Source organism: Lipotes vexillifer, unplaced genomic scaffold (genome assembly GCF_000442215.2).
Source record: "Lipotes vexillifer unplaced genomic scaffold, Lipotes_vexillifer_v1.1 scaffold680, whole genome shotgun sequence".
Classification (NCBI taxonomy): domain Eukaryota; kingdom Metazoa; phylum Chordata; class Mammalia; order Artiodactyla; family Lipotidae; genus Lipotes; species Lipotes vexillifer.
In genome coordinates, this window is record NW_006780838.1 from 1083430 (window position 1) to 1105577 (window position 22148).

Sequence of the window (22148 nt, forward strand, 5' to 3'; positions counted from 1 at the left end):
AATTTCTTAAAATCTCTCCCTCCCCTTTCTCTCCCTCTCCCGGCGATTGACTGTGGTCACTTTTTCCTTTTAAATTTATACGTAAATCCTATTGGTTCTGTTTTGCTGGAGAACCCTAATAAAGCGCCCCCAAACCCTCAGTTCTGTTATAATAATATAGCAGCCTTTATTATTATAGCCTTAGCCTATCACTAAACTCTACTGGAATGAATACTCTTCACCCCTCATACTGCTCGAACCCTACTCCCTGGATACTCTCCAGGTAAATCAATGCCTTCAAGGGTTATCAAATGTAAAATACTGAGTCCCACTTAAAACTGACAAGAGAGATGTCCTGAACAAAGGGCTACTACTGAGGTACAAAACAGATAACTGAGAACTCTCCTATCCTCTGTTTCTTCATCACTCTCTCCACTAAATTTTTGATATTCACTACCATTGCAACTTACAAGTGCCATCTCATTACTGTTGACCTTTCAGCTCTTCTCTTTCCTCTCCTTGTTTCTTTTTCTTGGCCGGTCTACCTCATCATTCTTGGCCGGTCTACCTCATCATTCTTGGCTTTCCCTTTATGGACATTAATCAGGATGCCTCCTCATTCTCACAGCACACCCATCAAACTCATGCTAGATATAATCTTCACTCCAGCAGTGTTCACCTGTTGATGGGTGCTCAAAGATCGCTTTTTTTTCTTATTTATTTATTTACTTATTTATTTGCAGTACGCGGGCCTTTCACTGTCGTGGCCTCTCCCGTTGCGGAGCACAGGCTCCGGACGCGCAGGCTCAGCGGCCATGGCTCACGGGCCCAGCCGCTCCACGGCATGTGGGATCTTCCTGGACCGGGGCACGAAGCTGTGTCCCCTGCACCGGCAGGCGGACTCTCAACCACTGCACCAGGGAAGCCCTCTTATTTATTTTTTGACTACATTGGGTCTTCGTTGCTGCATGTGGGCTTTCTCTAGTTGCGGCAAGCAGGGGCTACTCTTTGTTGTGGTGCGTGGGCTTCTCATTGAGGTAGCTTCTCCTGCTGTGGAGCATGGGCTCCAGGCGCACAGACTTCAGTAGTTGTGGCTCGCGGGCTCTAGAGCACAGGCTCAGTAGTTGTGGCACACAGACTCAGCTGCTCCACGGCGTGTGGGATCCACCCGGACCATGGATCGAACCCGTGTCCCCCGCACTGGCAGGTGGACTCTTAACCACTGCACCACCAGGGAAGTTCCAAAGATCGTTTCTCTGTTGATTAAAATCCCTCTCTTCTTTGACTTAAGGCATGAAGCCATTTGGAACACCTGATGGTTCCTAAGAAATGGAATTCTGACTGACCTGCTTAGATTTTATTGTATATCGCTTTCTAGTGCTTTCTATCTCAGTTTTCTGTGTGATACAACTGTGTATGCCTATAAACAGTGAAATAGAATATGAAAAAAGACAAACATTTGTTGTTTTAGTATGCTTTTAGAGGTTGCAGGTCACTTTTTTCTTTTAACTTCACTCTGGTGTCAAAATACACTTAAATGAAAACAAGAGGAAAAGATCTACTATTTAAACAGTTGTTTTACAGACATACAGCCTGATAGAACTACTGATAAAACAAAATGAACTATTCCTTCTAAAAATACTGAGTCTCATATAAATTGTGTTCTACCTCATTAAATCCATTATTTCCAGATTCACTGGGATTCTATGATGCCAAATAAATATCTCATAAAAATGAAGAATACTAAATTATACTACTTGCTCTCTAATGTGAATTCCAACTTGTATTCTACTATTCTATTGAGTGACATCAAAAGAGAAAATGAATTTACCAAACTGATGCTGATGACCTCTGTGAGTATACATAAATTTAGGCAATGATTCTTTAGGTTGAAAAACACCTCTGGGACACAGAACAATAAATGCCACATATGTATTTTTTTCAAATAGGATTTACTAAAATAGTTGAAGGAAGTAACTATGGATTTTAACCAGGAGTGTACGTTAGAACCCCCTGAGAAACATCCTGAAAATAATCTTGGCTAGACCTTATCCTCAGAGATTCTGAGACGCCATCTAAATTTTAAAATTTTCTCCAGATGATTTTGATACACATCCTTAGCAGAGAACCATATACTCAACATTACAGACTACAGCCAGTCCTAAAGGGCCAAAAGCAAAATTATAAAGAAGGGGAAATTGAGGAATCAAGTGTCAGAACTCATCTGTGTTCCAAGGGCAAAAATCAAATCAGGAGGCCAAGGTACTCAGATTTCAATGGTAACTGCAACAACTGTCACCCAAATTCAAAGAAATATTTACAAAGCCCTTCAGATGTATCTGGAGGAGAAATTTTATATTAACAGGAAAAAGAGGTCAATACAACACTTTGAAATAACTAAGCATTTTTCATTACAGTTAAGCTATTATTAAAGATTTTTTTTTAATTCTTCAAGAAAATACTGCTGGCTTGTTCATCATACAACTCTGTGTAGTCCTCATATTCCTGGTATGTTCTAATAAAGACATATTCTTTTGTAACTATATTATTTTGTTGCTTTTTGTCTGGATTCTATCTCCTTTCCTATCTACACCAGAGGTCAGCAAACTTTCTATAAAGGGCCACATAGTAAATATTTTAAGTTTTTGGACCTTATGGTTTCTGTAGCAAGAAATTAGCAACAATAAATAATGTATGTGGAATATGTGGGTCTCTGTTTCAATAAAACTTTATGGACAATGAAATTTCAATTTCATGTAACTTTTAAATAAATTATTATTGATTTATAAAATTAAAATTTGAGGGCTTCCCTGGTGGCGCAGTGCTTGAGAGTCCGCCTGCCGATGCAGGAGACGCGGGTTCGTGCCCCGTTTCGGGAAGATCCCACATGCCGCGGAGCGGCTGGGCCCGTGAGCCATGGCCACTGAGCCTGCGCGTCCGGAGCCTGTGCTCCGCAAATGGGAGAGGCCACAACAGTGAGAGGCCCGCATAACGCAAGAAAAAAAAAAAAAAAAAATTAAAATTTGAAATTATTTTAGAAAATAAATTGTATAAAAATTTTTACAAAATATTATTTTGCTTCTTTCCAACCACTAAAAATCACTCTTAGCATGAAGGCACGGTGGTTAAGAATCCACTTGCCAATGTAGGGGACGTGGATTCAAGCCCTGCCTGGTCCAGAAAGATCCCACATGCCGCAGAGCAACTAAGCCCATGTGCCACAACTACTGAGCCTGCGCTCTAGAGCCTGCGTGCTACTACTGAGGCCGCGTGCCACAACTACTGAAGCCTGTGTGCCTAGAGCCCATGCTCCGCAACAAGAGAAGCCACTGCAATGAGAAGCCCGCGCACCACAATGAAGAGTAGCTCCCGCTCGCCGCAACTAGATAAAGCCCACGCGCAGAAGCGAAGACCCAGTGCAGCCAAAAATAATAAATAAATAGACATAATCTCTCATCATTAAAAAAAAAAAGTAGAAGGCAGAATTTGGCTTGCCAGCCATAGCATGGCAAGCCCCCTTATCTAGACAAATGAAGTTATCTGATACAGTCTATTTTTAATAACAGTAATATCTCTTTCATAGGGTTGTCAGGCAGATTAAATGAGTTGATACATTTAGAACAGTAAGTGCTATATGATTTTACACACACACACACCCCACACACAAAGGAGAAAGACACTAAGAAAGATATTTCCATATCTTCTCTATTTTGTTTAATACACCTCCATTTGTTAGCCTATCACACTGAAATGTTTTGCCTAAAATCTGATTGTTATAAAAAAGAAAAATCAGGGGACTTCCCTGGTGGTCCAGTGGTTAAGAATCCACCTTCCAATGAAGGGGACCAATCCCTGGTCAGGAAACTAAGATCCGATGTGCCGCGGGGCAACTAAGCCCATGAGCCGCAACTACTGACCCCGTGTGCCTCAACTAGAGAGCCTGCACACCACAACTAGAGAGAAGCCCACGTGCCACAACTGAGACCAAAAAATACGTAGCCAAAAAATAAAGAAATAAAATAAACATTTTTTAAAATAATAAAATTTTAAAATTAAAAAAGAAAAATCATTGTTGAGGTAGAAAATGCATCCAGTGATGTTTCATCAGCTTTTTCTAGAAACTAATTTGCTAGTTCTCTTTCTCAAAATCCAAAGTAAATACATCCACCTGCAATTTATCCACAGCAGTAGTCTCATATATCTGAATCTCAGGCAAAAAAAAAACCCTTACCTACCTACTGAAGTAAACATTTACAAAGATCTATATTAAGACCTCAAAGGAGGACACAGGGATCCTAATTTTCAGTACACTAATGCAACTGCAGTTAGGAAGGACTTTGTCTATAAATCATCATTACATTATAACGAAGACACGGCTTACAAATTCAGGTATAGAGTACTTTTTCCTTTAGTTAAGTAGTCAATTTAATTAACCAAGGAAAGTCAGCGACTCTCACCCTGGCTTAACCCAGCCTAATACTAAAGTGTGAATCAAAGAATGTAAGGAAAAGCTATGTAGAACTCAGGTGAGGCCATTTATCTCCAGAAAGGGATAATGAGGCAGCATTCCACATACCGAAGTCTTCATTATGGATATATTTCACTTTGGGTGCATGCCTCTCACCCATATGTTTTGCAATTGCAATTTTCCATTTCCCTTCAAGATTCAGCCTGGAGGGGACTTCCCTGGTGGTCCAGTGCGTGAGACTCCACGCTCCCAATGCAGGGGGCCCGGGTTCAATCGCTGGTAGGGGAACTAGATCCCGCATACCCATACCACAACTAAGAAATCCACATGCCTCAACTAACGCCCGGCGCAGCCAAAATAAATAAATAAATAAATACAAAAGATTCAGCCTGAAGGCAGCGCATCACCACCTCTGTGAAGACCTCCTTAGCTAGCCTACTCCCTACTCTTCTTTAATCTCACTATGTCATGTACATATAATCCTAATAGCTATCATTTACTGAATGACTTTATATGCTGGGCCCTTTTCCTGCAATGTTGAATTCTTACAACACCCAGCAAAAAGACTAATATACTTATTTAACAGTTGAGGAAACAAGTTCACTCAGGTTAGAGCATGTATTCAAGGTCAAACAGCTAAACAGTGGCAGGGCCAGAATGCAAACCCGATTTGTCTCTGACTTCCACACCAATGGTTTCAAACAGTAGGAATGAGGACAGAGAGGAGGTCAAATAGGCAGGATTCTGTTTTTTATTTGTTTATATATTGGATTTCTGCATAAAAGCTCTTTGGAAAAGTTTCCACTGTTAAAATAAATTTGAAAAATCACTGATTCTACCCTGTGCTGCCTCCCACAATCTTTGTAACTATATACATGCTGTCTCTAGTACCAGACTGATCTCCTTGGGGCAAACACTGAACTGAGTTTCTTTGCCTCTCTAGTGCCGGGTACAGTACCTAGCACCCAACAGATGTTTGTACGGAGTCAAGCTATGAAAGCAAAACTTTCCAAATCAAATAACTATATTTCCATGGTTACAAGCAATTATAAAATAACTACACAGCAATTTATAGTTACTAAAATTCTTTCATATATTATCTTTTAAAAAAGAGAAATCAAATGAGCTTTAAAAAATGTTTTCCAGGGCTTCCCTGGTGGCACAGTGGTTGAGAGTCCGCCTGCCAATGCAGGGGACGCGGGTTCGTGCCCCAGTCCCGGAAGATCCCACATGCCGCGGAGCGGCTGGGCCCGTGAGCCATGGCCACTGAGCCTGCGCGTCCGGAGCCTGTGCCCCGCAACGGGAGAGGCCACAACAGTGAGAGGCCCGTGTACTGCAAAAAAACAAAAAAACAAACAAACAAAAAAAATGTTTTCCAAAAATGGCACATTTATTCAATATTCAAAGCTTTATTTTAATAAAATATCAATTATCTAACAACTGTCAAACAGTATTGGCAAAAGACATCAAGCATGTTTCATTTTCTTGTTTTAATTGCCATACTGAAATACTATTAGAGTTAAACCATATAAAATTGCCAATAATGGCAATTACACAGGTTCAACCTAATGCTTATCAATGGTGCTTAAACACCATTAGCAAGCTCTCAGCAGCTAGCAAAAATAGAATTTGTGGGATTTATTTACATAGTTTTGACAAAAAAATTAAGCAGAGTAACTCGCTCCTCTGTGATTTTATAGTTCTTTGTACATACATATATTTAACACTTCTCACGGCACACAGTAATTATCTGCCTTGATGTCTCCTCAACAACACTCCTCCAAAGCTGCAACCCTGACATACTCCTCATTATATCTCTACCAAATAGCATGGTAATTAACACACAGTAGGTACGGAGTAAAGTGTTTCTAAATGTCTGCTACAGGAATCACAGTAAAACTGAGATAAAGATTTACCATGTTCACAGAACTAAAGATGCACTATATCACTTTATTCTCAGCCTTCTTTTTTAAAATTCCCGAAAATCAAATTCTGAAACATGGGCAATAAAATACATTCAAAGTCCAGCTGCTTGGAGTTTGTTTCGATGTAATTTTTTTCTTTTAAAAGATTTAACACTAATTAATATATGTCAGACAAAGTATACCAATTTAAAAATCCTGTAGAAAATCATCTGACTGTCTCAAACTTAATACTGAAACTTTAAAACTTAAAGGCCTTTTAACCTTCTACAATGCATATTACTCTTTGGTTTTTGCTTACAAAGGCTACATTTTCAAGTGACAATTAGACAAACATAGCTACAGCCTGTATATCTTTTTTTTTAAAATCAAAACTAAGTCACACACACAAATCCACTGCCTTAAAAATCAGAGGAAAAAAGCTTACCAATACTTCTGAGCATACAAACAATAACAGAAAACATAGTGTTCTGTGTACCTTTTTTTTTTTAAGTACAAGTTATGGTGCATATTAATGCAGATAGCCCAAAGGAATTATAACAATGCAGAAATCACTGCAATTCTTAAGCAAGGGTGAAATGTTCTAAAATTGATGTTTCGTGGTGATTTTTTTGGAGAGGTATAGGAGATATTAGAACAAGGGAAGGCTACAATTAGAAGATAAAAGAGGCCTGGACTAGAATGGAAGCAGTGAGAATGATTTGGGAAAAAAAGAGCTTTAGAGTCAAACGGCAATTATGCAAGAGTGCAATTTTTTTTTGACCTGGTCTACTGCTACTTGCTCTTGGTCTTAAAGATGGCGTTCTCAAGGATATGATCTTGGTCCTAACGGTGGATCCCGTTTACAACCAAAGCCACTGTCCAGGTGTTGTGACAATCCAACTGGAAAATTTCCATCGTCTCTCAAATGAACTGATTTCTAGTTTACTACTATCCACACCAATGCTTGCCTCCACTGAAACAAATAATGAGAAATAACTACATTCTCAGTGTCAGTTATTCAATTTATTTACTGAGGCTCTACCAAGTGCCAAGTATTCAAATCGAACAACATATATCTGTGTCCCATGTAACTTAAGTGTCTCATCTATGGAAAACTACATGTGACTTAAAAGCACTGCTGAGAGAAAGTCCCTGTCCATAAGAAACTTACAATATGGTTGAAGATGTGAGCTATATATACATATCCTTTAATTCATTCATTGACTATTCTGCTAGGCTCTGTGTTATGAGGTTTTACTATAAATAAAGGTGAATAAAATGCAATCCACCCCCCTAAGAGAATGTACAATCTAGTTAGAGTAAAATGGGAGAGTGGAAAAAGGAAAGGAGGTGATAAAGTATATAACATGAGCCCAGGACTGACTGAGTCAGCTTTATAAACTGAAAGGCTAAAGATGGAAATGACTGGCAGTTTTTTGAGGCAGGTTTTAGAGGAAGGGAAAATAATATGTTGAATATAACATGAATACAAAATAACCAAATGTAAAATTATTTTAAGCAGCTGAAAAATACAGTATTGCTAAAAAGTTGAGGCTACATACGGCAAACTGAGAAATACAAAGGGCAGTCATCAGTAAGAAAACAGAGTGGTATAAACACTGAATTCAAGAGATTCAGTAGTGAAGGTAACAACATAAAAAACTGAGTCCCAGTAGGGCTGAACAAAAAAATCTTACTTGGGGAATCGAGCACATGTAAAGAGAGAAGGGGCAGAGCCACATATTAATATGTTTCTTGAGAGAATAGACCATATCTATTATAAACATAAATAAAAACAATACCTCCTTACATTTAATCTATGCTAAAAACCACCAAGAGTCCATTTTCACAGGAATGGTCTGCTGAAGCATTAATTTCCAGCAGCATGAAACAGAGCTGTGTACTGACCCCCTTTTTCTTTAAATCTATTTCTTAATGACTTTACCAGTTTTGTATACTCTGGAAGAATACTGCTCTGTCCACCTTCAAACAAGACAGGAATGTAGCAGATTCTAAGAAGAATCTTAACCTTCAAGCACTCCCACAGTTTTATTTGGGTAAAACTAAGTTTTCACAAAAATATTTAAATCCTACATATGAATGGTCTGTGTTTGATATATGGAACACCTGCACTTTAGGTACTTGTCAAGGAGCTTAATCTCAATAAATATCAACAACTGGATTGAGGGAAACTATATCCATTGGTCAGACACCAAAGGACAATCTACCCACTCATTCAGACTGACTCTCATGTGATGTGGTTGATCTTCCCATATTGAGTGCTGTTAAATACTAGACATCCATCTACCTTAGAGATGTTGATGAGAGAAATGATAATTACACATAATCCTCTTTATGAGGACCCCTATGAGAAATTATAGTCTGATAGTATCAAGTTAGTTACCTTTCTGAACTGTTTATTTTTATCTTAAGAACCTTACGAAAAACGCCACCTCATAGAAAAGCTCAGAGTCAAATCCGTGCTCTCTGCCTGCAACAAGACCATTGTGATAGACCTTTTTTGGCCTAGACTCTCATTCCATTTTATCCTTACCCTTTGTTTTCGTTTCTTCTTTCTCTTTGTTTTTAATTTGTGGTGTTTTTTAGTTTATACATCTTTATATATTGCCTTAAATAGGTTACAAATCAAATACTTACAGAGACTAGGCAGGGAAAAGTATGAATCAGCTAGAAATAAGGCAACAGTGGTAGAACTGGGTTTTTAAAGTAAGTCGAATTAAAAACAAAAACACTGAGCAGACAAAACACATTTTTGATCCAAATCCTCGACCATCCATTTGTAGCCTCTGAAAAAGGTACTTAATAAATACAGTGCTGAAAGGTAGGATGGCTGAGAAGATTAAACCAGTTTCAACCTCTCTACTTAAAATCTTTCTGGAACAAGGGTGTATGTAACAGCTAAAAGAACAGGTAAATATCTTGCATTCGCACAAAACTTCACGATTTACAAACCATCCTCATATCCTTTTGATCTTCAACTTCACTATGTGGCAGCCCTCACAGCTATGTGCACAAAATGCAGAGATCACAAACTCAAAACAATGCAGGTAATATAAACCAGTGAAGCAGGAAAGGCTGTGATCTTTCCATACAAGACTCATTTTGTTTGCATATTAATCATATTACAATATTCTTCACTTCCAGAGAAATATGCTGTTCTACTTTTCTTGAATATTGCAGTTGTCTAGCTACACTTTCCCCCAATTTTTTATAAAAACATCAATAGAAAAGTATTTCTTCACTATAAACAACAGTGCAAGGGCAATAATAAACAGTAACAGGAAGTGGTAAGAACTTGTTTTCCTGGAGAGCTTATGCCCATCTAAAGGAGGGCAGCTGTGGGAGTTCCCTGGTGGAGCAGTAGTAAGACTCCACACTCCCAATGCAGTGTTCACATGCCACAACTAAGGAGCCCTCCTGCTGCAACTAAGACCCAGCATAACCAAATAAATAATTTTTTTTTAATAAATAAAAAACATAAGGGAGGGCAGCTGTGACTCAGCTTAGGCCAACTGTTGCCATGGGAAAATGTGGGCCCCACTGTTGCCAATGCTTCTAATTTTTCAGGATAATCCAAAAATAGAGACTTTACACAAAATACCTAACTCTAAAATATTGACTCAAAAAAATTTTAACGATACAAGGCCAAGCATTTACACTTAGTTTGTCCTACAGGCCGCCAGTGTGCAACTCCTGGCTCAATACTGAGTTAAACACAGGTTTTTGAACAGTTGAACAGACTGAGGAAAGTGGAACAAAATTTAGGAATTTATGGTCTAAAATCAATGTCAACAATATTATTCATTCTATTTATTCAATTCAAAGCATAAAAATTACTAAAGAACAAATATTTAATTAACCTTAAGATAAACTCTGCAATGAAAAAACAAAAAACAAATTTTATCATCTTATCTACAGATAACTTTCCCATGTTCACTGCAGCACTGTCTGTAATAGTGAAAATCTGAAAACAATCTAAAGGCCTATTTCTGTACTGTAGGTATAAACTATAGCATAATCATATATAAGAAATTCTTTAACATAATAAAGTAGATCTACATATACCAATACATCTAGAAAACATTTTTTAGGTAAAAAAAACAAGTTGTAGAATAGTATACAGTATAACATTCATGTAAACGCTAAGCATTATTGTACATTGTTTATGGATACATATATGTATAGTAAAAGTATAAAAACAGAACAAAAGAATATATACAAACTTTAGGAGGAACTTTACCACTGGGAACAGGGAGGGAGGGGAGTAGGATTAGAAAGAGGATATCAACTCTAACTGTAATGCCATATTTCTTTAAAAAACAAACAAAAACTCCACAAAAACTCTAAAGCAAATATGATAAAATGTTAACATCTGTTAATTTAGGTAGTAGTTATGTGGATATTTTGTTATATTACTGCAGGTACTTCTCCTGCATGGTTGACATATTCCATAACAAAAATAAACAAACTATAAATATGTAAAATAAAATTTAGAAGAAAAAACAAAAAGTACTTTCCTATGTATAGGTCCCATGATAGGCCTCTTAAAACAAGCTGAATATGTAAATGATATGAAAGCAATGAAGGAATAAATCCTACACTTTTGAGGTCCTACTGTGTAGAATTTTGGAGTCAAATAGTGGAAGTTCAAATATCAACTCGGCCACCTACAAACTGACCTCGGGCAATCTTCAAACTTCCTAAGCCTGTTTGCCCACATATAACTGGAGCTAACACCACCACCTACTCAAACAACTGTGGTGAAGCTTAACAAGATAATCAGTGTTAAGGGCTTGTCTACCATTTTACTTCCCTCAGTAGAGTTCTAGAATAGTGAAGATGTACAAAGAGAATAACTTCACTTTGAAGATGATACGGCACAGTACCTTTTGCACTTCTACATACATTATCAATGTAAAAGAGACACTGCTTTCCTAGTGTCCAAGGACAGAGAACGAATCAGTTTTGCCATCACAAGAAGGCAGAAGGTAAAGGCAGACTGCCCTATTACTATTACATCAATTTGTTTTAATCATCTTAACATCACCATAATAACAACCACCATTTACTGAGTACTATGTGCAAGGTATGTTCTAGGCTCTTTAAATACATTAACTCACTTGATATATCAGATAAAGTTTTATATAAGCTATAATAAGAGACAAAAATAGTAGATACCTTAAGATTATGAATTCAAAGAAAATTTCTTTCAGGTTAAAAAAAAATAATTAGGGAAGGTTGCCTGGAAAAGGAGAACCTGGTATGCAGATTTGAAGGATACATAGGTCAGAATATACACAGAGAAAAAGAGAAGGGAGGGAGCGGTAAAGAGTGAAAATGCCATAAGGAACAGAAAGTACCTTCATAAGGCTGAATCATCGGATACATGACAGGCAAGAAGAAAAAGAATAAGCAAGTGAGCTAGGACACCAAAGAAAAGACCCTGAGTGTCCATTTAGGATTAAACAAACATCTATTAAATACCATGTTTCTAGTAAGGTACCCTTTGCATTTATTCATATACAAAGCTGATTAAATATAGTAAAAACCTGGCAATGGGTTTTTGGCAAGAAAGTGACTTGAGAACCGTGGTTCAGGAAAATTAATCTGGCACTTTACGTAATATCCCACACATAATTCCTCCTCTTAATCTCTACTATGGATGGCTAATGACGCCCAGTTTCTCAATTCCACCCAGACATCCAAGCCACAAATCTGAGATGTCTTCTAATACTTCCCTCTCCTCATCACACACTACTCATTCACAATTCTACCTCCTAAGCCTTTCTCCAATCAACAACCTTCATTGTCACTGTCTTATTTCAAGCACTAATCATTCTTTCCTGAAAAGGCCTCCTAAGTGACCTTCAAACTCCCATCTGTATTCCTCACTGCCACCTACATAAACTACCTAAATACACCTGATCATAATGCTCACCTTGCTTAAAATTGTGTCTTCCAAATTGCCTACAAACCACACAGAATTTGTAAATTCTATCAATCTGGCTCATATGTACCCTTCCAGCCTCATATTCACATGTACCCTACAATGACCTCTGCAAACTACTTTCCAGCATACCCATAATAGTTTTTCATGCTTTCGTACCTGTATATGTTGCTCTTCCCTCTACCTCAAATGACCTTCTCCCATGTCCACTCCAATTATTCATTCAAGATTCAGTTTAAATATCATCCCTCTCAACTGTCTTTAGTGGGGAGATTTGATGAGCCCTGCAATAGCGTAATTGACAGATATCATACACTATGTACACTACTACAACCCAGGACCCAGATTTAAAATACTATATAAGGACACTGAATTTCCTATCCATTTAATTATTTCATTAAGAATCTAGAGAAAATTCAAATTCAAGAAAGTTCTAACTTCAACCAAGTTTTCCCCTTTTTATAAAACTGAATGGCAAGAAAAAATATTCTTAAAATTTGACAAATCTAGATTTGGGGAGTTAAGATTTATCAAAGGAACGATGAACAGGTGATGAATATTCTGCCTATCAAAGTTATTTACCATATATGAATAAACAATGGAAAAATTAGATATAATAGAATTAACAAATTTTAACCTCTAATGATTCAGTAGTCACTTCAAATTTTTACAGCATTACTATGGTACTATATTTTTATAATCACAAATCTTAATATAAAGTTATAATATAAAAACATAAAAAATCAATATTTAAGCTTTCTAGCTCTTTGGACGTGGGCTAAATGAGAGTTTTCCACGTAACAGTGGATCTTGAAAGAGAAATTTCTCTCCACCTATTGAGAAAAATAGCAAAGGCCTATACATTTAAAGAAATTAAAAACTATCTCAGGCCATTAGTTCTCATTTTTATGGAAGCATCATAATATACATCAAAGCCTCAAATATAACTAGCATAGAGGACATCTAAGATCCAAAGTACTTGAAATGAATACTGCTTTAAAAATGTTAGAAATAATATCTTATGTGGGAATCAACCTTGACTCTTTTCTTTCTTCTCCTATATTCAATCAATTACCTGGATCTGCCAAGTTTACCGCCTCAATATTTGTTGAATTATTCTCTGTCTACCCTTAACAGTACTACCACAGTTCACACCATCATCTCTCACCTGGACTGGACCAATTTCAACAGGTCTTCTTAAACCTAGCCTTGGCCTATTAACATCTATCTTCTAGTCAGCCCCAGAATCATCTATTTAAAATACAATCCGACCATATCTCTTCCTTACTTAAAAACAACCCTTCATTGGCTCCCTATTTTTTATTTAACAAATATTTAAATAGCACTTACTATATGCTAGTCACTGCTTTAAATGTTTTAGAAGTGTTCATTTACTCCTCACAATTACCTATGAGAATTTAAATAACGAGCTTTTATATTGCGTGTGTGTGTGTGTGTGTGTGTGTGTGTGTGTGTGTAATGTAACACAGCTATGTAAGCAGCAGAGTTGAACACAGGCATCTGGGCTCCACAATTGGGGCCTTTATTCACTGCACTATGCTGCCTCCCTATTTCCTGAAGTCCACATGCTTTAACACAGTTTATAAGGTCTTTGATTAGTATCTGGTCCCTTCCCACATTTCAAGTCTTATTTCTAACCAAGCCCCACTTTGCTCAAACTCCAGTAACACTGAGCACCTTGTAATGCATGCCTTCCCTCTCCTCATTTTGTGACCTTTATGATTTTACTGCTGCTGTCCCCTGTCTGGAGTACTTTCTAGCACCTCAGCACAGTTCTTATAACAGAGTGCATTGAACACACTGATGAAAAAATGAATTTTTAATGCATCATAAGAAATAATAAACAAAAATGTTCTACTATTAATTACACTGGTAGACATATAAAACATGAAAACACCAAATATCTTAGAATTCAAGTCTCCAATACACCTAACGGTTATCCTGTTAAAACACACATAAACAACAACCAAAAACACTTCCTCCAACCTTGGTTCTCCTCAACTTTCTTGCTCCTTCCGAACACCCATATCTGCTCAACAGCCCAAAACAAAAAACACCTCAATTCTTCACCTTCCTCATTCCTTGTTTCTCTTACTTCCCATATCAAACTGGTTACTAATTTATACATACTCAATCCCTTTCGAATCCATTCTTTCAACCTGCACTGCCTCTTAAATAGTCTCCACAAGTCTATCTACCTCCATCCACTCCACAGCTGCATCTTCCACAATGCTGACAGTTGCCTTTTTAAAAGGAAAATCTAATGATGTCACTTATCATAACTTAAAATCATCCTCTGGCACCTCAAGGGTAAAAACTGGTTTCAGTAAGCTTCTCAACTAGGAAGCTTACTGGCAATGCAGATATCCCTGGTGCCCCCCACCACGGAATTTTTATTGCTTTTTATTGCATGAGTTTAAGATGAAGTCTGCAAACGAAGATGGCCCATGTGGCAACCCACTTCACAGGCCAGATCAGGGTAATGTTCTCACTCCTCTATACTCACCAATCACTCCAGCCATACTGAACTACAGCTACATGTAACTTCCCTCACTAATCAAGGTGTACTTATGAGACTAGGTACAAATTACTCCCCAAACAACATGACAAGATTTCTTCAAAAATGTTTAACCAACATCTTTGTGAAGACCTCCTTGAAAACTTTGCGCCCTCAGGACTTCCCTGGTGGTCCAATGGGTAACACTCCTCACTCCCAATGCAGAGGGCCGGGGCTCGATCCCTGGTTGGGGAACTAGATCTCGCACGCATGCTGCAACTAAGAAGTCCGCACAACACAACTAAAGATCCTGCGTGCTGCAACTAAGACCTGGTGTAACCAAAATAAATATTTTTAAAAAAGAGAAAACTTTGGGCCCTCATCTCACCAAGTACATATTTTGATTATTGCACTATTATGCTACCTTTGCATGTTAAATATGTGTTCATAAATTTTAAGATCTTTGAGGGCAAGGGCTGACAATCATGTTTGTATCCCCAATGCTTAGAATACAATATATCTAAATAAATGTTTGCTGGACAGAAAAATTGATGAAAATTTAAAAGAGAAACAAAAATATGTAATGGTACTGAATAAGTTTTTTTAAAAGTAGAAGCCCAGGGGCTTCCCTGGTGGCGCAGTGGTTGAGAGTCCGCCTGCCGATGCAGGGGACACGGGTTCGTGCCCCGGTCCGGGAGGATCCCACATGCCGCGGAGCGGCTGGGCCCGTGAGCCATGGCCGCTGAGCCTGCGCGTCCAGAGCCTGTGCTCCACAATGGGAGAGGCCACAACAGCGAGAGGCCCGCGTACCGCAAAAAAAAAAAAGTAGAAGCCCAGTGATATTTTCTATACAAGTGATACAATGGAAGGGCAAGATACAAAAACAACTGAAAGAACTGTAATAACTGCAATTCTCAAGAATTACCTTGCACTCAAGTTATAAATTCTCCTTAGGGTAAAACAAATATCTTTCAGAACACAGATCTACCAGTTCTGTTTTTAAAATAAGAGTCCAATTGGTCAAAAATACTTTCTTTTCTGCTGCAGTATTTACAAGCTGTTTGAGGGAAAGGGAAGAACAAGGAGGATTCAAATACTAGCACAGCACCAATGAATAAGATACCCTATTTGCTTTGCTTCTCAGATTACAGCAGTCTCCCTCCAAACAAGCCCCCAAATGTGGAGCTCTTCTCTAAAATCCCAACACTGAACTTTACTCTCAGAGTAATTTCTAGACGGATATATAATTCACTTAAACATAGCGCCTTCAAAGGCTTTCTCGGATCTTTATTCTCCAAACCACTGTTAAAATATTCAGTATTTTTAAAAAGCTAGAAAAAATTGGGGGTTATTTAAATTAATAATATTTAAAATTCTAAACAAAATTTTCCTGATAGTTAAAATAAAGATGTAAATTGTTTTAATAAATGGGGAAGAGGAGGTGAATCCACCTTACAGAAGAATTCCAAATAACATATGTGAACAGACACTCTCCCACACACACACACACACCGCCGACATGGAACTGGAGTCAATTCCAAAGGATAAAGTAAGAGAAAGGTAAAATAATAACTTTATGAGAAAACTGGCAAACACTACGTTAACCAAGTGATGGTATATCATGTAGCCTCTGACATGATGTGATGACAAGTGCACTTCACCTCTGTGGTATTTTTTCCAAAAACCCATAACCCATCTAATCATGAAAAAACACCAGACAAACCCAGTGTGGAGGACATTTTACAGAATACCTGACCAGGACTCCTCAAGACTGTAAAAGTCACGAAAAACAAGGAAAGACTGAGAAACTATCACAGACCAGAGGAGAGTGAGGATAAAAGACAGCCAAATGCAACGTGGTACCCTGGATTAAATCTGCAACAGAAAGAGGCCATTAATGGAAAAACAGTGAAATCCAAATAAAGTCTGGAGTTTAGGTAACAGTAAATACCAAGATTCACAAATGTAGCACAGAAATGTAAGATGTTAACAATGGAGGAAATTGGGTGCAGGGTATACACAAGAACTCTCTGCACTATCTTTACAACTTGACTACAAATCTAAAACTATTCCAAAATAGAAAGGTTTCTTTGGAAAGAAAAACAGGAAAAACTGTTTGGGATTATTTAAATTAATATTTAAAAGTACAAACAAAATTTTTCTTAAAATAAAGTTATAGGGCTTCCCTGGTGGCGCAGTCGTTGAGAGTCCGCCTGCCGATGCAGGGGACGCGGGACGCGGGACGCGGGACGCGGGTTCGTGCCCCGGTCCGGGAGGATCCCGCGTGCCGCGGAGCGGCTGGGGCCGTGAGCCATGGCCGCTGAGCCTGCACGTCCGGAGCCTGTACTCCGCGGCAGGAGAGGCCACAACAGTGAGAGGCCCGCGTACCACAAAAAAATAAAAAATTAAAAAATAAAGATATAAATGTACTCTGCAGTTTAAATAACATGCTTATGAGCAATATAATTTTATATTAAAAAAAGGAATTAGTCCATTTAGCATTGATTTACATAGCACTTCTTGCCCTACTAAGAAACTCTGAAGCCATCTCTGGTTTCAGATACACATAATGGGTAAAGGGGAAAGAATCCCTAATACTAATTCTTAAGAAATACATTTAAAAGTATAAGAGCTATATTAATGTATTAATAACTGCTTATTTATGATTAAATTGTATGTTAATTCTCTTCCTTAAAAAAAGTCTCTAACAATAAAAAATATCTACTGAAGGGTTTACAGGCTTTTTATCCAATAACAGCAACCACCCTATGAGTTACATACTGTCAATGTTATCCATTTATAGATTAGGAAACTGAGGCTAATTGCTCAAGGCTCATAGCTGATAAATTGTGGAGTTAGGATTATAATCTAAAATACTCATTTTTGGTTTTAGTCAACAGCTTTATTTTTCTCTGATAATGTTAAATGTATAGCTTTTTCCCACCCTTAAAAAATAAGTTAACCAAAAATAATAATAATAATCAATACAATTGAATCTTTTTTTTTTTTTTTTTTTTTTTGTCTTTTTTTTTGGCCACATCACATGGCTTGTTGGATCTTAGTTCCCCCACCAGGGATCGAACCCAGGTCGGTCCCCGGTAATGAAAGCGCAGAGTCCTAACCACTGGACCGCCAAGGAATTCCCAATAAAATTGACTCTTTTATCTTCACTTTCCCTTCTTCTGCAGTCAGCATATTTTTGATAAAATAAAAACAACTATGGAAGGGAAGATGAAAAGATAAAATATATGCCTTATGCATACAAAATACTAAAATCATAAAACATATCCTTTTATCTTTGCCACAGATTAAAAGTGAATTAATCCACAACATGCAAATCCTTAATAACGTAAGCTTTCAATTAAATTCCTTAAAAATTTCCCAGATTCTTAATTTCACTGTTATCAAAAGACAGTCTCTCAGAAAATTTCTTAACAGCCTCAGTTAACTGTCAGTAATTCTTGTCAGCACATAAGCGCTCAAGGACCAGCTAATCAAAATGCAAAGAACAGAAACGCAAATGAAATTTATCCAGTTGGGTTAATTCATTTCTTATAGGTGAGAGTTTTGTGGCCCTGAAACAACTATGTCATAAGTATGACCCTGTTCCTGGGACAACATAAAATCTCTGTAAAGGAAGTATGAACACTTTTCCCTCCTTCACCTTAATTCCAGAGAGATCACTGGAAGTTAGCCACTACAAAGAACTATAGGGTATCTCATTTCCTTTCACATAACCCCATATTCAATCAAATGCAAAAAGTATTTATTTACTTATTAATACCACTTGTATGTATTTAAATAGACTTAATATTGATTTACTGATATTATTACTACTACTTGTATGTATGCAGCAAGTATTTATTTACTTATTAATATTGCTATAAAGCAGTATTAGGCATTTTCTGCAAGTCCCTATTCAAATGCCTTATGCAAGCAAAATAGTTACAATATAAGACCATGTTAATAAATGCCAATTTAAATGATGCAGGCAATAAATGCCACCAGTTTTCACCATTTTAGAAAAGAAATTAACAAACATAAAAATACTTATTTAAAGAGTCCATTTTGTCAAAAGAAAAAGGAATGTTTGTTTGATCATGCAAGGCGATACCCAAGTGATTCACTGACTACAATATTTACCTCATTCTAGCTACTAACCCAACAAGTGACCTTGGGAAAAGAAATTCTCTGAATTTTAGTTCTCTCATCCATAAAAAACACTATTCTATCCCAAAAAGCAGCTGATAGAACAAATGAAATGCCATGTTCAATATATTTACAAAGTTCTAGGAAAAGGTTTACAACAATGTTAGATGACAATAACTTTAGAGGATACTTTTCCAGAAGTATCCTTGACAAATTCACAAATCAATCCTAAATAGGTAAGTTTCAACTAAAAGCCACCAACTTTTAAAGAGAAAACAATAAATCATAATAATAAGCCCTTATGATACCTGCATCCAATGACTATAAAGCATTTCACCAATATCAATTAAAATTTGTAACTGCCGTGGCAAGGTTAAAAATTATACACACAGCAGAAGTTAAACTAAGGTTCCACTTAAATGACTAGCCAACATGCCATATCAAACCAGCAACAAAGCTAAAATAATTCAAAAAGCCTTCACTGCAGTTACCTGTTACGCTTATGTAATATGGCATCTTTCTTCATGAAATACAGATTTCTCAAAACATTTGGACTTCAGCAACTAAGATTCATTCTACAGCTAAGCATCTTCAGGAGAATAGGTTTACTTTTTCTTTTCAGAAGTCCCTATATCATCAGTTTTTTTGTTTGCTTGTTTTTGTTTAGTTTTATTTTAAATAGAGCAGCTTTTAAAGTAGAAAAAAGTTGTATAGTAAAAGTGGCAAAGAATTCCCACTTTAACTATTTCTCTCTAAAGTGCATAAAACAGATTACCCATCATAATGAAATATTTTCACAACAGAAACTTCCAACCAAGTAAAAAAATCTCTTCTAGGACCACAGCGGACATGACAGGCGTGGTTTAAAACCAACTGAGCCTCAAGTCCCTTTGGCAAAAGAGTGCATGACTCACTGCTTTAGAACTCAATGGGAAGAATTGGAAAATTCACTCTGATTGCCCTAAGATTTTGTTTTGGATTTGTTTTTAAAGATATCTCCATCCTAATGCTGACAACTGCCACAGTTTCTATGGCTTACCTACTGAGATTAAGATGACAAATTCTGAATAATATGAACCACAGGTAAACAAAAAGTAAGGTCCTATTTTTTCTTGGACACTGAAAATATGAGCCCTAAGGTAAAGTCATATATACAGTATTATTTATTGCATAAGAGGGAGCAACATTTACACTGAAAAAATATAGACAATGAAACACGGATATTCTAGCTGGAAAACCAAAAATTATCAGATACTTATTTTTCCCTTCCAGAAAACATCTCTAAATCTTTTATATACCAGAGGAATTGTAACTGGAAAAAAAGATACCAAGTAAGTCTACTAAAAAATTAACCCATCCCAATCTCATTATAAGTTTTATAAGTATAGCATTATGAAGAATTTTAAAAACTGCTCTCCAAATTAAGCTAAAGATTCTGCCACATGTACCAGAAACACACATAGATACACATTTGTAAGTAAAAGCCCTCTTACTTAAGTCAAATTATTTTAAACTCCTAATCAACTAATAATCTACTGAAAAATCTCAGCTCTTAGTATGCTTTTATAGCTGCAAATACTAGGGGTGGGGATATGTTAGACACATAACAGTGAATTATCATACTAACCTCATTCCTCACCACATGAACCCTTCTACTTTCTAATCACATTAAAAATAACAAAAATGTAAAAATATATCATACACTGACAAAGTCATAAGGCCCATCAAAATCACATTTACAACATGAATTTGATATTCTTCTGAGAACATCTATTCACATGAATACTTGATACAAGACATTAAAATGACCTACCCTCTCTTACGGTAGTACCTTACTGAAAGGTCTCTCCCAAAGGACAACACAAGAGAAAGGGTCTATATAAAGAGCATTTAACACAAATTATCTTATCCTTTCTTACTCACTTTGATGTTCATTATTTAGAAATCACAGATTTACTGTTTTAATGCAAACTAAAGTTAAAGAAAACATCTGCAATGTTCTCATTAGATTTTTGCAATATTCCTACTACTATTTTTTGCCAAATATTTCTGGCATTCGTTAATCTACACTTACTTAACTAAAACAATAAAAAACATTAAGAAGTGTGTATATATATGTGTGTGTGTATGTATACATACAGATACATAGAGACAATAAGTATTTGCTTTAGAGCAGGGACATTGCTTTTTACTTCAATCATTCAATACCCACCTTGCAAAAAAGGTGGAAACTAAAAACACGAGATTTTAAGATTTACTACAGAGGAACGCCTTTGTTGTAGTACCAATTAGCATCAAATAACCTTACAAAACATAAGCAAGAGAAAAATGCTATGAAAGGGCAATCTAGCATTTCACAGCTTCTGCTCTCTTACTCCACCCAGTCTCCTCGGCTCAATGGCTGTTCACAGCAACCACAAATATTAGCCCATTTTTAAAAAAGGTGTGGGAGAGGCACCGAAATAGGGTTAACTCCATCAAAATCAAGATATACAGAAATATTTTGTGAAAAATTAAGTTCCATTCTGATTTATAAAAATAACAGCTTTGTTTCATTTAGGAGATCCTCCCCTTGTGAACAATCCAAACAATGATCATTTATAATAGAACATGAAAGAATAAATCATCCTAAACACAGATTACTCTTCTGCTTTAATAAAAACTGCAATTTGCAACTGCCAATTATTTTGCAAAACTGTGTCCTGAAAGATACCCATGAGAGATTAAAAGCTAGCTTATGCCTTAGACCCAAATCAGAATTTTTTAAGTAACAGCTTTTAATATATTCAACATTATATCACTACCGACATACCCAACCAGGAAATTTTCCCGATTAAAAGACTGGACTCTGCAGCAATCAAGCTTGCTGCAGAAAAAAAGAAAGAAAAAAAATCAAGCAAATACTACTGTGGCAAAAGGGGAGGGATGACATTACTGGTATGAAAGGCCCAAGCACTGTCTCCTCCGCCCTAGCCTCAAAATGAAATTCACACAAAACGATCCCACCTCCCAACAAAAATAGAATTACCAAAAATGGCACAAATTGTTTAGCCGTTAAAACGTTATAAATCTCAAGGATTGTGTGTTAAAGTAAAGGTCGGAACATCAGTAATATCTTTATTCTCTCCCGACTGCCTCTTAAGGAAAGGGGGGGGGGGGGCC

General features: G+C 36.9%; 1 protein-coding gene across 2 annotated transcripts in view; it reads right to left on the reverse strand.

The window, feature by feature from the left end:
- PAFAH1B1 (platelet activating factor acetylhydrolase 1b regulatory subunit 1) overlaps positions 1-22148 on the reverse strand; it is an 82962-nt gene that overhangs the window by 58752 nt on the left and 2062 nt on the right. The gene's annotated exons all lie outside the window — the stretch shown is intronic.